The 13862-nt window shown below is 36.2% G+C and overlaps 1 protein-coding gene across 4 annotated transcripts in view; it reads right to left on the minus strand.

Moving 5' to 3' along the window:
• The window catches only part of prickle3 (prickle homolog 3), a 79537-nt gene that overhangs the window by 37607 nt on the left and 28068 nt on the right, over positions 1–13862 (minus strand). For 2 of the 4 annotated variants that reach the window (XM_087265424.1, XM_087265421.1), the window contains exon 1: positions 5706–5934. The exons of the other annotated variants lie outside the window; for them this stretch is intronic. The gene's annotated coding sequence lies outside the window, so the exon portion shown is untranslated. Of the gene's footprint in view, positions 1–5705; positions 5935–13862 lie in introns of those variants that run through there. 4 annotated transcript variants of the gene reach the window in all.

The raw sequence follows: 13862 nt of genomic DNA on the forward strand, positions 1-13862 counted from the left end.
ATCCCATATAAATTGTTTGCAACTAGTTAGCTTAAATAAACTCAGTAAATGCAATGAATCGTTTTATTTAGTGTACTGTTTGCATCATTATGGCTATGAGAGTCCTCACTGGGATATAGAAACAAGTCTGTGTGTGTGTGTGTTTCAGTATTGCGTAACACCTCAGACGGGTTTTTGGTGGCTGGATAGAAACTCACAAGCACAGATGGAAAACAAAAGCTGCTTTTCACTGATTTCACTCTTTTCCTTCATCGCTCTGTTCTACCAATCCCTCCCTCCCTGGATAAGCTGATGCTCCACGTCCTCAGGACAACTTGCATGTGTATTAGAATGTATGTAAACAAGGCTTTTATGTTCCAAAATTATGATCCAAAATTCAGGAAAAACAAAAAAGCATGAAGCTAGCATGTTCTAGCATGATTAACACATTGCTAGCATTAAAAAAAAGCATGCTAAGTTGGTAACTATTTTAATTTGAACACTACGCTAGTGCTTTATAACATATTGCTAGCATGTTTCTACCCTGTTTTACCACATTGTTTTAATATATGTTTCCCATTAATTCCATTTTTTATTAGTGATAATGGTTAAGTTTACTTATAGAAAGTTCCTAGCATGTTAAGCACATTGCTAGGATTATTAATCATGCCGCTAACATATTTTAATTTGGAGTTAACAATGCTAACACTCACTAACATGTTGCTAGCTATGTTTTACACACAAGGACCATGTTTTAATGTGTTGCTCCTTTTAATTTACACCTCCTAACAGTTTAATAATGTTTAATCATGTTGATAGCAACTTTTAGCATGTTTTAGCTTAAAACTATCATCTAACATGTTTAACATGTTTCTACAATGAAGTCAAATGCTGCTAGCGTAGTTCAACATGTTTTAGTCACAGACAAAATATTTAGCATTAATTAGCATGTTGCTAGTATGTTCTTAATATGTTTAATGTGTTGGTAGCATATTAATCCTAGGCTACTCTAAATTAACACAAATTAGCATTTTTGGCATATGGCTAACACATTTTAGCTGTTGTTGATATAATGTTTATCACAGTGCAGGTATAGCATGTTTTAACATGTGCTAATGCATTCTTAGCTAGTATTAGCATACTAATTTAGCATACTTTTAGCATACTAACCTAGCTAGCATTAACATGCTGATATCCTGTTTTACCATGGTGCTAGCATGATTTAAAGTTTTTATATTCTACCCTAGCTGCTAGGCTTTGGTAGAAAAAAACAGAGAAAACAAAACGTTTCTCCCCTAAGCTCACCCAGTCATTTATACTGCTTCCCGGACAACATTACCCATAATTCACTTCACTTGAGAAAAAATGTTTAGTATTAATGAGCATGTTGCTAGCATGTTTTTAATATGTTTAACACGCTGCTAACATGTTTACACTGTACTACATTAAATTAACACAATTTAGCATTTGTGGCACATGGCTATGTTTTAAATTTAACATTGAAAAACGTATATAGTTAACTATATGTTTTTCAATGCTAAATTTAAAACACAATGGTTCTAGCTTGTAAAAAAAACTTAGCATTTTTGTCACATGGCTAACACATTTTAGCTGTTGTAGATATACATATAATGTTTAACAGTGCTAGCAAGACGTAGCATGTTTCTAGCATGTTGTAATACATTGTTAGCCTTTATTAACAATTGAACTATATATGTTTTTCAATGCCTAATATAAAACACAATGGTTCTAGCTTGTAGAACGAATTAGCAGTTTTTTAAAATCCCATTTTAGCTGATGTAGTTTTGCTTATAATGTTTAACATTGTAAGATTGTTAGCTTTAACTATATACGTTTTTCAGTGTTAAATTTAAAACATAATGGTTCTAGCTCGTAATATTAGCATTTTTGGCTCATAGCTAACATTTTAGCTATTTCGGGTATGCTTATAATGTTTAACACAGTGCTAGCATGATTTAGCATGTTTTTAACATGTTCTAATACATTGTTAGCTTGTATTAACAAACTGTTTTTCCATGCTAAATTTAAAGCACAATGGTTCTAGCTTGTTAAACAAATTAGCATTTGCTAATGTTGCGTTCACATCAGAGGTGGAAGAAGCATCAAGCGTGAATGATTTACATGTTAAGTCAATGCAAAGACGCAAATAGACATCCTGCGGCACGATACGCACGAATGAGGCAGCGCAAATGACGCGATACGCACAAATGAAGTGGTGCGAGTCAAGCGTTTTGCGCGATTGATGCACTTAACAAATGTATTGTACAAATCGCTGGAGTTCGAAAATCTGAACTTTAGTGAACATTCGTGCACCCTAACCATTTAGGAGCTTGCTCTTGTGGGGGCGTGATTATGACGTACCGCCTGTTGTTGGTGTCCCGGGGTAAAATCCTCCTGACGACAACAGTTGATCAAACTGGGCTTAGCTCAGTTAGAAGCACATCTGAAAGCTTCCATCATCCAGGTATAGTTTCTGGAGGAGCTGAACTCACAGAGCTGGGTGCACCTCTGAAAGGATCTATTGGACTTAGCCTTTTCAGCCTTCATAAAGCACACAAACACAGCTATTCTCTCAATAAAATCCATGTTAGCCATTTAGCAACAAAGCTAGAGTCACCGGGCAGACAGAAGCCCTGCCCATGAGCCGAATCCGCATCTGTTGTGAAGTGAATTTGACGCGCGAATGAAGCTGATTTGATGTGGGAATGAAGCGAGTAAACTCTAAATGTTCACGCATCTATTTACCTGCGAATATCGCGATTTATCCGTGCGTACCACGTCTGGTGTGAACCCAGCATAAAACATTTTAGCTGATGTAGTTATGCTTATAATGTTAAACACAGTGCTAGCATGAAGTAACATGTTTCAATCATGTTCTGATACATTGTTAGCTTTAACTCTGGCTGCGTCCGAAACCGCATACTTCCATACTATACAGTACGCTAAAATCAGTATGCGAGAAGTGCTTCCGGAGAGATTCTGAAGTGCGCATTCCATGCACGCTATGCTATCCCATGATGCCCCGCGAGAGAATTTTTGAATGGAACAGAAGCGACGCAGCTGACGCAGGTAGGTCACGTGACCATGGCAAAATGGCGGATGTAGTACGTCCGAATTCCATTCATAATTTCCACAATTATACTATATAGAACGTACTTTTCTAACGGCCGAGTAGTACGTTTAAATTCAAATGCAGTATCTACTGAGTAGTAGGCAGTTTCGGATGCATCCTATATGTTTTTTAATGCTAAATTAAAAACAATGGTTCTAGCTAGTAGAATTAGCATTTCTGGCTCATAGCTAACATTTTAGTTGTTGTAAGCGCTAGCATAGAGCTAGCATGATGTAGCATGTTCTAATATGTTGTTAGCTTGTATTATACACATTTACTATTGTGGATAAACCAATTGCATATTTGCTAACAGATTATTTTACATGTGTGCTATGTTAATATTTGCATTATAACATTGTTTATTAATTGTTATGACACCTATTCAGTTTTCTACATAACAATAGACGTACAAATTGACTAGTTAAACTGAAATCTAAAGCATGTCTGCCCAAAAACAGCTACCGTGGGTTTTAAATTCTGCTTTAAATGCCAACTTTCAAGACAGATTATATAATCAGGGTATTCTGTCCTATTGTTCCCAGAAAGGGTCAAACAAAGATTAGCGCGCTACAAAAGCAGCGTGGAAACATTAAGACTCGGGCAGAAGCACTGGTCAGCAGGTTCACCAACGCTGGTTAAGCTCTGCTGGGAAAAGCCATCCTGAAATCAGATCAACATCAACAATCTGTCAGCGGATGCGTCACAATACACGCCGTGTGTGCAGATGGTACTGTATAGCTGCACATGATGACGCCACACACAGCTGCCAGTGCCGTAATTCACCCTATGCAAACACCTACACAGAAATAAGCTTTAATGTCAACTAATGCGCTTAACAAAAAAATCTAGGTATGAAATCGGTGAACTCTCCCTGACTTTAATAGTCACATTTTTGCAATTTCTCAGATGGCTTAAGATATTGTTGCAAATGTAAAAAAAATAAATTAAAATTAGGTGTCCTTCATGTCTTAATGTTTATATTAATGTGTCAGTTAATGTTTGTCACAAGCTATAAAAAGTGATTAATATATGATTATTCCCATTAATTATTTAGCTAAAATAATAGTGCTCACCAGAATCAAAAAAGTTTAAATAAAGCAATTAATTTTCAAGTAAATAATGCTAAAAGAAACTTAATGGATATCAAAGTTTTTTGTTTGTAATGTTAAATTTTTTTTAAATAAATTTTTTTATTTATTTAATTAAGTTTATGTTTATTATTTATTTTATTATTATTATTATTTTTATTTATTTATTTATTTATTTTAATGCTAAAAAGCCCTTAATGGATATAAAAGTTGATTTTTTGTTTGTAATGTTTTAATTACATTTAATTTATTATTATTTTTAATTAATGTATTCGTTTTATCTTTTTTATTTAATCATTTTATTTATTTTTCATTTTATTTTAAAGCTAATTCTATTACATTTTCAAATTTATTTATTTAGTTTTTTTATTTATTTTATTTTTTATTTATTTTATTTTATTATTTTAATTTAATTAAATTTCATTTTAATGCTAAAATGCCCTTAATATATATAAAAGTTTATTTTTGTTTGTAATGTTTTAATTTAATTTAATTTATTATTTTTTTAATTAATAATTTTTTTACATTTTATTTTATATTTATTTTATTTTATTTATTTATTATTTTAGTGCTATTTTGATTACATTTTCAAATTTATTTATTTAGTTTTTTATATAATTTATTAATTCATTCATCTTTTTTATTTTATTATTTAAATGTAATTACATTTTATTTCAATGCTAAAAGGCCCTTAAGGGATATAAAAGTTTTATTTTTGTTTCTAATGTTTTAATTTTAATTTATTTAGTGTTTTATTTATTTATTTTATGTTTTATTTATTTAGTAAGTTAGTTTATTTATTTATTTTAATTTTTATATTTTAATTTACTTTATTTTACATGTTATTTTAATAAGCTAAATATAAACACAATAGCCATTTTATTCCTCTCTTTGAACAAAACAAAAAAACCATAAAACTGCTGAGCATCAGATTATAATAAGATTATTATACAAGACTATTAAGGAATGAAACATTTTAGGGAGAAAAAAAGCACTTTTACTTCACCAAAATCAGCATTGCACACAAATACTGCATATCTATTTACACAGTTTAGCTTTAACTAAATAAATTGCAAAGTAATACAGAAAATGTTCATGTGAATGACACTTTCTCCCACATTTTCCTCATATTTGTTCTCCAAAGTACAATGTGGGTTATTATCATTAAATTACAACAACTCAACTTATTGAAAAGCTACTCGTCAGAAAAATACCAGGTAAAATGTTTATAAAAATTTTAACATTCTGTTAAAACCGAATTAACAATTTAAAATAAAGCAACTACGAACTAAACATTAGCAACAAACTACTAAACAAACTAAAGTCAATATGACAATTCATCAACATCATCATCACCATCATCATCACTCCTGTTGCTTTACGCCTGTCAGTCTGAACTTCCTGTTAGATTACTTCCAGCACAACTTCAAACTCCACTGCTGATACATACCATTTGTACTCTAGGTAACCAAACACCAGGCGATCGGCATCAAGTTAAACATTACCTTGATCACAGCACAGTCCGTGACTCTGCAAAATCCAGCTTAGGTTTTAAGAGTCATGACTCACAGACGTCCTCAAACCGAAGGCATTTTAAAGAGGTTAGCCATTATTCGATGAGCCAGCATTGAAGAAAACGTCATGGCGGTGAATTCGAGTCAAATGACGGCTCCCCCCCCTCTCTTTCTCTCTCACTCACACACACTCTCGCTCTCTGCTTGACTCTTGAGCCTCAGGCCAACGCAGGACCCAAACAAAAGGTGATTTCCTTCACAGTCCCGCCCTCTGTCTCCTCCCTCACCAACAACACGGCTCACATTTCAATCTTCAAACACGTTCTCATCCACTACAGATCATGGGATTTATATGTACAGTATGAAGCTTTTATGTATAGTGTTTACACCACTTCATTTCTATTCAAATCATCTAAACAATAGTGTGAAGTTAATATGGGTTAATATGATTATCAAATGTGTTTCCACTTGTCCTTCACGTTCTTTATTAAAAACTAAATCTGGCTTACAGTGAGATATGGGTAAATACATTTAAATACTCATATCGTACATTGTAAAAAAATCTGCCTCAGTATATTGTGATTCGTGTTTGTTTGTTATTTTATTTAGGATTATGTATTGCATTTTGGGCCTTTTTATGTTAACAAAGTGAACTATTTTAGTCATTTGAAACAATATAATATATAAGAAACTAGTATAAACTAGAACTAGAACTAGCGTTCTAGTATAAACAGAAAGCATGCGTCACGCTCGGCATTTGGTTATTGTTAGTCAACAAACGTCAGTTGAACAATGAACGCGATGGCAAAGAAAGCAAGAGAGGTATTTTTGTGGACAGATGACGAAGTCGAGTTTTTATTAAACGTTACAAACAAATAACTGAACAATGGCGCCTAAAACAGACAATAGTGCAAAAAAAGCTCAAATTTCTGTGTCAATGTTGTTGTTTACGGTGAAGGCTGGTCTGCTGTCTTCCGGTAGTGTTAAAGCCGTGTGTTATAGTCATGTGATAGGGGCTTGACGAATAAGGGAAGGATACGCAATGACACAAAAGCCCCAATCAGCTAGCGAATCTCAGCAGCCCCGCCTCCATTTTTAGATGTCTCCGTTTTCCCTCATCCACACTGAGATGGAGCAGCAGCGTTTTAGAATGAAAACGGCCTCTCCAGCGTTTCCAAAACACTCCGTTTTCAGCGCTCGAAAACTCCGGCGTAGTGTGGACGGATGGCGTAACCGTAGCAAAACTTACGTATTTTCAAACTAAAACGCATTAGTGTAAACGGGGCCAAAGATTAAGGTCCCATAAGTTAACTCAAAAGCATTAATAAAATGATAAATAATAATATTAATAATAGTAAATACGAAAAATGTAAAAAAACTGGGTATGTTTGTCATGGATTGTCTGTGATAACCGCGGCTAGTGTCACTGTTTGGCAAACAGTGCTGACCATTATGTCTCGTTTCCATTGAGTGGCACAATACGGTAGGGTACGGGTCACCTTTATCAGGCTTTCATTTCCACTAGCAAGGGTATCCTTTTGGTGGGCATGATGTACGACAGAGTTTCAGTCGACGTCATTCTCGCTCGTATAAATGTCGACAGTCAAGCTGTACAGGCCGTTCAAATATCATATGAGAAGCACTTCTCACAAAACAGATGCTTCATACACATAAATACTTGTGTATAAATGTTTATTACTAACCTTTTTATGAACATGACTTGATTATAAATGCAGATCAATGACACTGAGAAATAGCCTACAGTAACGTCTGCAATTATATAAAATAAATAAAAGGTCAAAGTCCCTTTAAGAAATGTCATTTCACTTGGGGGCCATCTCTGAAACGCCTCTCGGGCAGTACGCTCAGGCATTCCGTCTGAATGAGGAAACATCAAATTCTCCAACATTGTAAGACAAATTTAAGATTACATTACATATTTGGAATCACCAATATAATTAAACAACGACTGTTGCATAAGTTTATTTTCTAAACGTTCGAATCAAATAAAATATGCTTATTTTCAGGTTGTCAGAGCCGATACGCATGCACACTCGAAAGGAACGAGATCACGACACCAACCTCATTTACACCCATTCTACCCATTATCATCCTCAGAATAATGCTTTGTCAGATCACGCTGCTCTTCTGAAGTGATTCACAACTTGGTCTTAATAGCGAATCTCCTTCAGAAATGACAGCGACTCTTTGTTTGACAGTGACAGTAAGCGTTTGAGTAGTTGCTGTCATGTTATATGCGTTTGACAGGACGGACTGTACCTTGCATTCATTTCATACAGATCACAGAAAACTTGTGCTTTCAAGTGCAGTTAGTTCATTTAAAAGTACAGATTTTAAGCTTTATCTGGATATATTTCTTGTCTGTGAAGCAAGTATCCGCTAAGCTTCCAGTGCATTTGTTGACCACCATATTGTCATGAAAGCACACGTCTGATCCGAGCTTTCCCCCCCGGAGAAACGTCAGTCTGTGGGGATAGATGATTGGCTTCTGCACTAATAGACGAGGCTTCATTCCCCATATTGACATTACACTTTTCCCCATTCAAAACTATTCGAGTGACATGTCTTTTGTGTATTCTTTGCCAGGAGTCAGAAGGGAAAAAGATGGTGTGAACACCAACCAGCCAAAAAGATGGCAAGGAGGGAAAAATCGAACCTGGGTTCGGACCAGGCAATTGAAACAAGTGTGAAAGAACCCTTAAGAACTGACCCGACCATGGTCAAAAAGCAAGCAGGATTAATATTTACATTTGTTTTTTTTTTGCACAAGACAATTCAAAGGCGGCACAGTGGCTCAGTGGTTAGCACTGTCACCTCACAGCATGAAGGTGGCTGGTTCGAGTCCCAATTGGGCCAGTTGGCATTTCTCTGTGTGTGCTATAGGTCAATTGGATTAACTAAATTGGCTGTAGTATACGAGTGTGTGTGAATGTAAAAGTGTATGGGTGTTTCCCAGTGCTGGGTTGCGGCTAGAAGGGCATCCACTGCATAAAACATGTGCTGGGATAGTTTGGCAGTACATTCAGCAGTGGTTTCCCCTGATAAATAAAGGACTAAGCTAGATAAATGAATGAAAGTTTACAGATATGCTTGTACAGTGTAAATGTAGTCCATGGGGACAATATCCGATCTGACATGGGGCGAGATAATGATGACAGAATTTTCAGAAATCTACCTTGTGCCAAAACCACAGGACGCAAGCAGAACGCTATAATACACCTGTCAATCAAAGCAAATAAAGCATCCGTCAACTGTAATGTTCTAACAAGGCCTCTGTCAGCGCGTTTGTCAGCGGTCTCTTCATTCTTGTCAATCTTCTGAATCTCTGATGTGGCTCCAGTCAAGTCAAAACAAGCCAAGAAGAGGATCATTTATAATCAGATAAGTCCAGTGTTAAGTGCACTTTTAATGAAATACGCAGACCAATTTCTCTAACCACAAGTGTTTTATATAAAAACACATAACATTCATGGACAATGATTTTTTTTTTCCTCCTGCACTAACTAGTTTGTCCACAAGTTGGCGACAGTGATCCAAGCCCAGTGTTTGGCAGATGGAAAAAATAATGGAAGACAAAACTACAGCAAAACAAGATTGCAAGCTATAAAAAACATCCCACAGTTATTATACAAACACACAATTCTAGTTTAAACGGCTACATTTTAAGTCATATCTTCTGGAGAATTCTGGAGGATAATGAGGACACAAATGAACTATACCGGCTTTAAATATACATTAAATGTTAGAAAACTCCCTGAAAAAGTCACATTTGAGCCAAAATCAATGTTCCACACAGATGCTGCATATTTATTAAAATTGTTTGGCTATAATTAAATGCTGACTCTTGCAAAGTATTACAGAAAACGTTAATGTGAAGCCACCTTTGCTCCCCAAAGTACAATATGTGTTATTATTATCGTCAAAGTATTTTTACTATAAAATAATACAAAACACATTCTATAAAATGAACTATACAGTTTTTTTTTTCATTTATTTTATTTATTTATACAGGGAGAATGTACAACATGACATGTTGTGCCAGAGTTAGCTTTAAAGCTAATTTACATCTATAGTCCCTTGGTAGGAAGTTGTAACAAATTTAACCGTAAAAAAAAATAATAATACGTTATACACTTACAATACAACACATGCAATACATCATTATCAATAAAATGAAATCAAATCAGTGGCTGCATATTGGATTTTGTTTAAGCCAGATTTTACCTATATAGGTTTATATATATATAGGTCAGGTTTTACATATATATTCCATGTTAGAAAAACTAAAGAAAAAACTCTGAAAAAGTCACATTTGAATAATGAATGTCTGAATTATTTGATATATTTATAAAAAAAACTTATACTTATTACTTATAAAAAATAAGTAAATTATATTATATATAATAAAATATAGTGCCCCACACCAGTGATGATATACAGCCCTATAGCACTGCTACGATTGTGATATTGCGTTTATGCAACAGTTCGATGGCATAATTGTGTTTATTAAAGGGCCATGAAACCCCCTCGTTTCAGCAGGGTGTTTTCACACCTCTACTTTGGAAAAAGTCAGAAAAGTGGGCGTGTCCAGCTCTGTTTAGGGGGAGTGTCGGAAGAACTAAAGTGGGAGGGTGTGGGAGTGTCTATTTGGGCACGCTGAGTTTCGGAGTCAAAATACACACACAGGAGAAAGTGATGGTGTTTAACCTACATGGACATCTGTAGTCGAATTATTTGCCAAATTATTAAATGTTGGACTTTAACTGCAGTTTGGCTCTTTCATTCAGGGAATTCATTCATGCCCCTCGCGACAAACAAGATATTTGATTCGAGGATCTGCTCTAAGCGTGTATTTTTTCCTACTGACCAAACATGCGACTGTCGTAAGATGTGTTGTGAGAACTAAGCTGCATCAACTCAAGCTACTCCTATTTTATGTGGGATTAATGAAAAAACACACAGATTACAAATCAAAATGTAGATGCCATCATTCACTTACTTTCTCACCCATAAGCTGCACAACATGAGTTCATTTATGCATTAGTGCTTGTGCTTCACACGGAATGCTTACGCGAAGAAAATGTATGTGCATGACAAAATAAGCTGCCCGGTCTCACTGTGTAGATATAGTGCAGTTAAACGATTCATTGCGACTAATCGCATTCAAAATAATAGCTTCGGTTTGCATAATCATTTACGTCTACTGTGAATATGTATGTATATATAAACGCATGCATACACTCACCGGCCACTTTATTAGGTACACCTGTCCAGCTACTCGCTAACGCCTATTTCCAATCAGCCAGTCACATGGCAGCAACTCAAAGCATTTAGGCATGTAGACATGGTTGAGATGATCTGCTGCAGTTCAAACCGAGCATCAGAATGGGGAAGAAAGGTGATTTAAGTGACTTGAACGTGCCATAGTTGTTGTTGCCAGACGGGCTGCTCTGAGTATTTCAGAAACTGCTGATGTACTGGGATTTTCACACACAACAATCTCTAGGTTTGCAGAGAATGGTCCGAAAAAAAGAGGAAATATCCAGTGAGCGTCGGTTCTCTGGGTGCAAATGCCTTGCTGATGCCAGAGGTCAGAGGAGAATGGCCAGACTAGTTCCAGTCTGTTGGGGATGTTTTCATTCACTCTGAGGTGATTTCGAGACTAATTTGGTCACAACCTTCTCTGTATTTAAGCAAATAGAATGATTTTTAGTGACAAATCTTATTTTGATACATATTTTGGGGAAATGCTTTGAAAATATTTTAAAAAATTACCAATACACAGGGCAAATCCACTTTCCTTTCGTTATGTTTGGGGCTGTTTTTGCCCCACTGACTTCCATTATAATCACATTTTTTAAAGCCATGACACCATATAATCCTGCATCCTTGATTCTTGGTGGTTTTCCCTATTGGGAAGAGGTTGAATTTTACAATTTTACTGTTGATCATCAGTTGCAGTGTAAAAAGCTTAGTTTTTGCCTCCCATATCGAGTGTAGTGTCAAAATAAAATCAAAATATGCAGCTCAGCTCTCAGAACATAGTAAACATTGTACGTGTATTTATGCACACATACTATCTGCTGTTTTTCTACATAGAACTCCATGTAAAAGCCAGAAAGTTATTTGCACAGGCCCATCTAAAGAGTTAATGGTGGCAATTGACGATCAACAATAAAAATGACACATTTTACCTCTTTAAACCAATAACGATCAAGAATGCATGATCATAATAAGTCATGGCTTTCCGATCAAAAAATGTAATTGTAAATGAGTCAATAGGGCAAAAACAGCCCCAAACAAAACGAAAGGGTTGTCAAGTTCAACAGTACACAAGGGTTAAAAAGGGGTTTCATTACTAACGCTGAGCAAACAAAGAAATACATTAAACAAATCAGGTTCAAAATGACTAATAAAAGTGCATATCTTGCAACAAAACATATGTATTATGCATGGAAAGTGTATATTCTGTCTTCTGCTCTCATTTAAACAAGACACCGTGTCACGCCTATGAAAGCCAATTATAACAGCATTCATTGCATTTCATCTCTGTCTTCTGAAGCACAAGTAATTTATTATATAAGAAAAAAGGCCCTCAGCAAATTCCATTTTTCATTGGATGGTTTTGCACCAGTTTATCAGGAAGTTTGACTCATTGGGCTCTATTTTAACAACCCAGGTGCAAAGTCTAAAGCACATGGCGCAAAAGCATAAAAGGCATGCCCGAAATCACTTCTGCTATTTTAAGGATGGAAAAATACATTCTATGCTCTGCTGCATGGTCTAACAGGGTTGTGCTTATTCTCTTAATCAGTTCTGGGTGTGTTTTGAGAATAACATGCATTAAACCAATCAGAGACTCATCTCCCATTCCCCTCTCGTTTGCTCAGTTAGCACGGTTCGTTTGGCATATGTGAAACCACCAATCGCGCTCGAATCCGTGGCAAATCAATCGATCCGAGATCGCTTGAATGAGGTGGCCTCTGCTCGATTGAAACGAACTCTGGAGCGGATCGATTGTAGTGAGAAAGCAATACGATCCGAGCCCGGTTATATCATTGTGTTTTATGGATATGTAATAGGCATACGGCTATATGAAGAGAGAATTATGAGTAGGGCGGGAGGTCATTCAACAGACATCCCAAGTCTCCTAGAAGTTTCGGGAGTCTCCCGCAAATGCACACAGACTCCAGGATGCCCGCAAATGAGTGATAAAATCTCCCGGAAATCGCGCGTCTCCCTCCCGGTCCTCAAATACATCGCGCACCCTTCTCACCCCTCCCCACCGCATCCTTCCACGCTCTACAGACACGTCGCGTGCACCCTGTCAAACACCACCACCCCTGACACTCACACACACACACACACACTGGATCAGGGCAGTTCAGTTTTTAGTGTTTAAGTTCAGTTCAGTTTAGCTCAGTTCAGTGTGGTTTAAATCATTACTGAGAGTCCAAACACTGAAGAGCAAATTCGTCGATGCGTAGCTCAACCGATCCTGAACTATGCAAGCCAGAGGCGACAGCAGAGAGGGAAAAAAAAACTTCGCTTTATAAATAAACTTGCCTTTCCTTGCATGATGTATGCTGAACATGGACGAATATAAACCCAATCTGAGTAATGTTAACCTATTTTGCTCACGAGATGTGGATAAAGGCTGAATTATACAAAAACATGATAAAAGAGGCCGATAGATGGCCTGTGTGTATCGTCACTGTTTGTTTTGTCCTCTGATTGGCTCATTGTCCACCTTGGTTTTACATAACTTTTTAATGCGCATTTTCGAAAATGATGCGCGTCTTGACGTTTTTATCAAGATTTTTTTAAATGCGATATTGCAAAATAAAAATAGGTGCATGAAAACGCAGCTAATGAGTAAAAGCAGTGAGACAGAGGAGTGAAATACAAACAGAGACTCTCTGATGGCTCTATTCCTGCAGTCTTGGCAGCAGGACCTGAAAGGGCTAATCTTATTAGTCTGACAGGAGGGATTAGGACACAAAATAGGGGGCCAGACGGGTGGACATGGAGGAAAGAGTCTGCGAAAGGAAAGAAAAAACGAGGTAGAAAGGATTGAAAAGTAAATGCTGCACGGACAGTAACATCCCTGCATCGATGATTATTTTA

This window comes from Danio rerio, chromosome 8 (assembly GCF_052040795.2).
Source record: "Danio rerio strain M-AB ecotype USA chromosome 8, GRCz13ab, whole genome shotgun sequence".
NCBI lineage: Eukaryota > Metazoa > Chordata > Actinopteri > Cypriniformes > Danionidae > Danio > Danio rerio.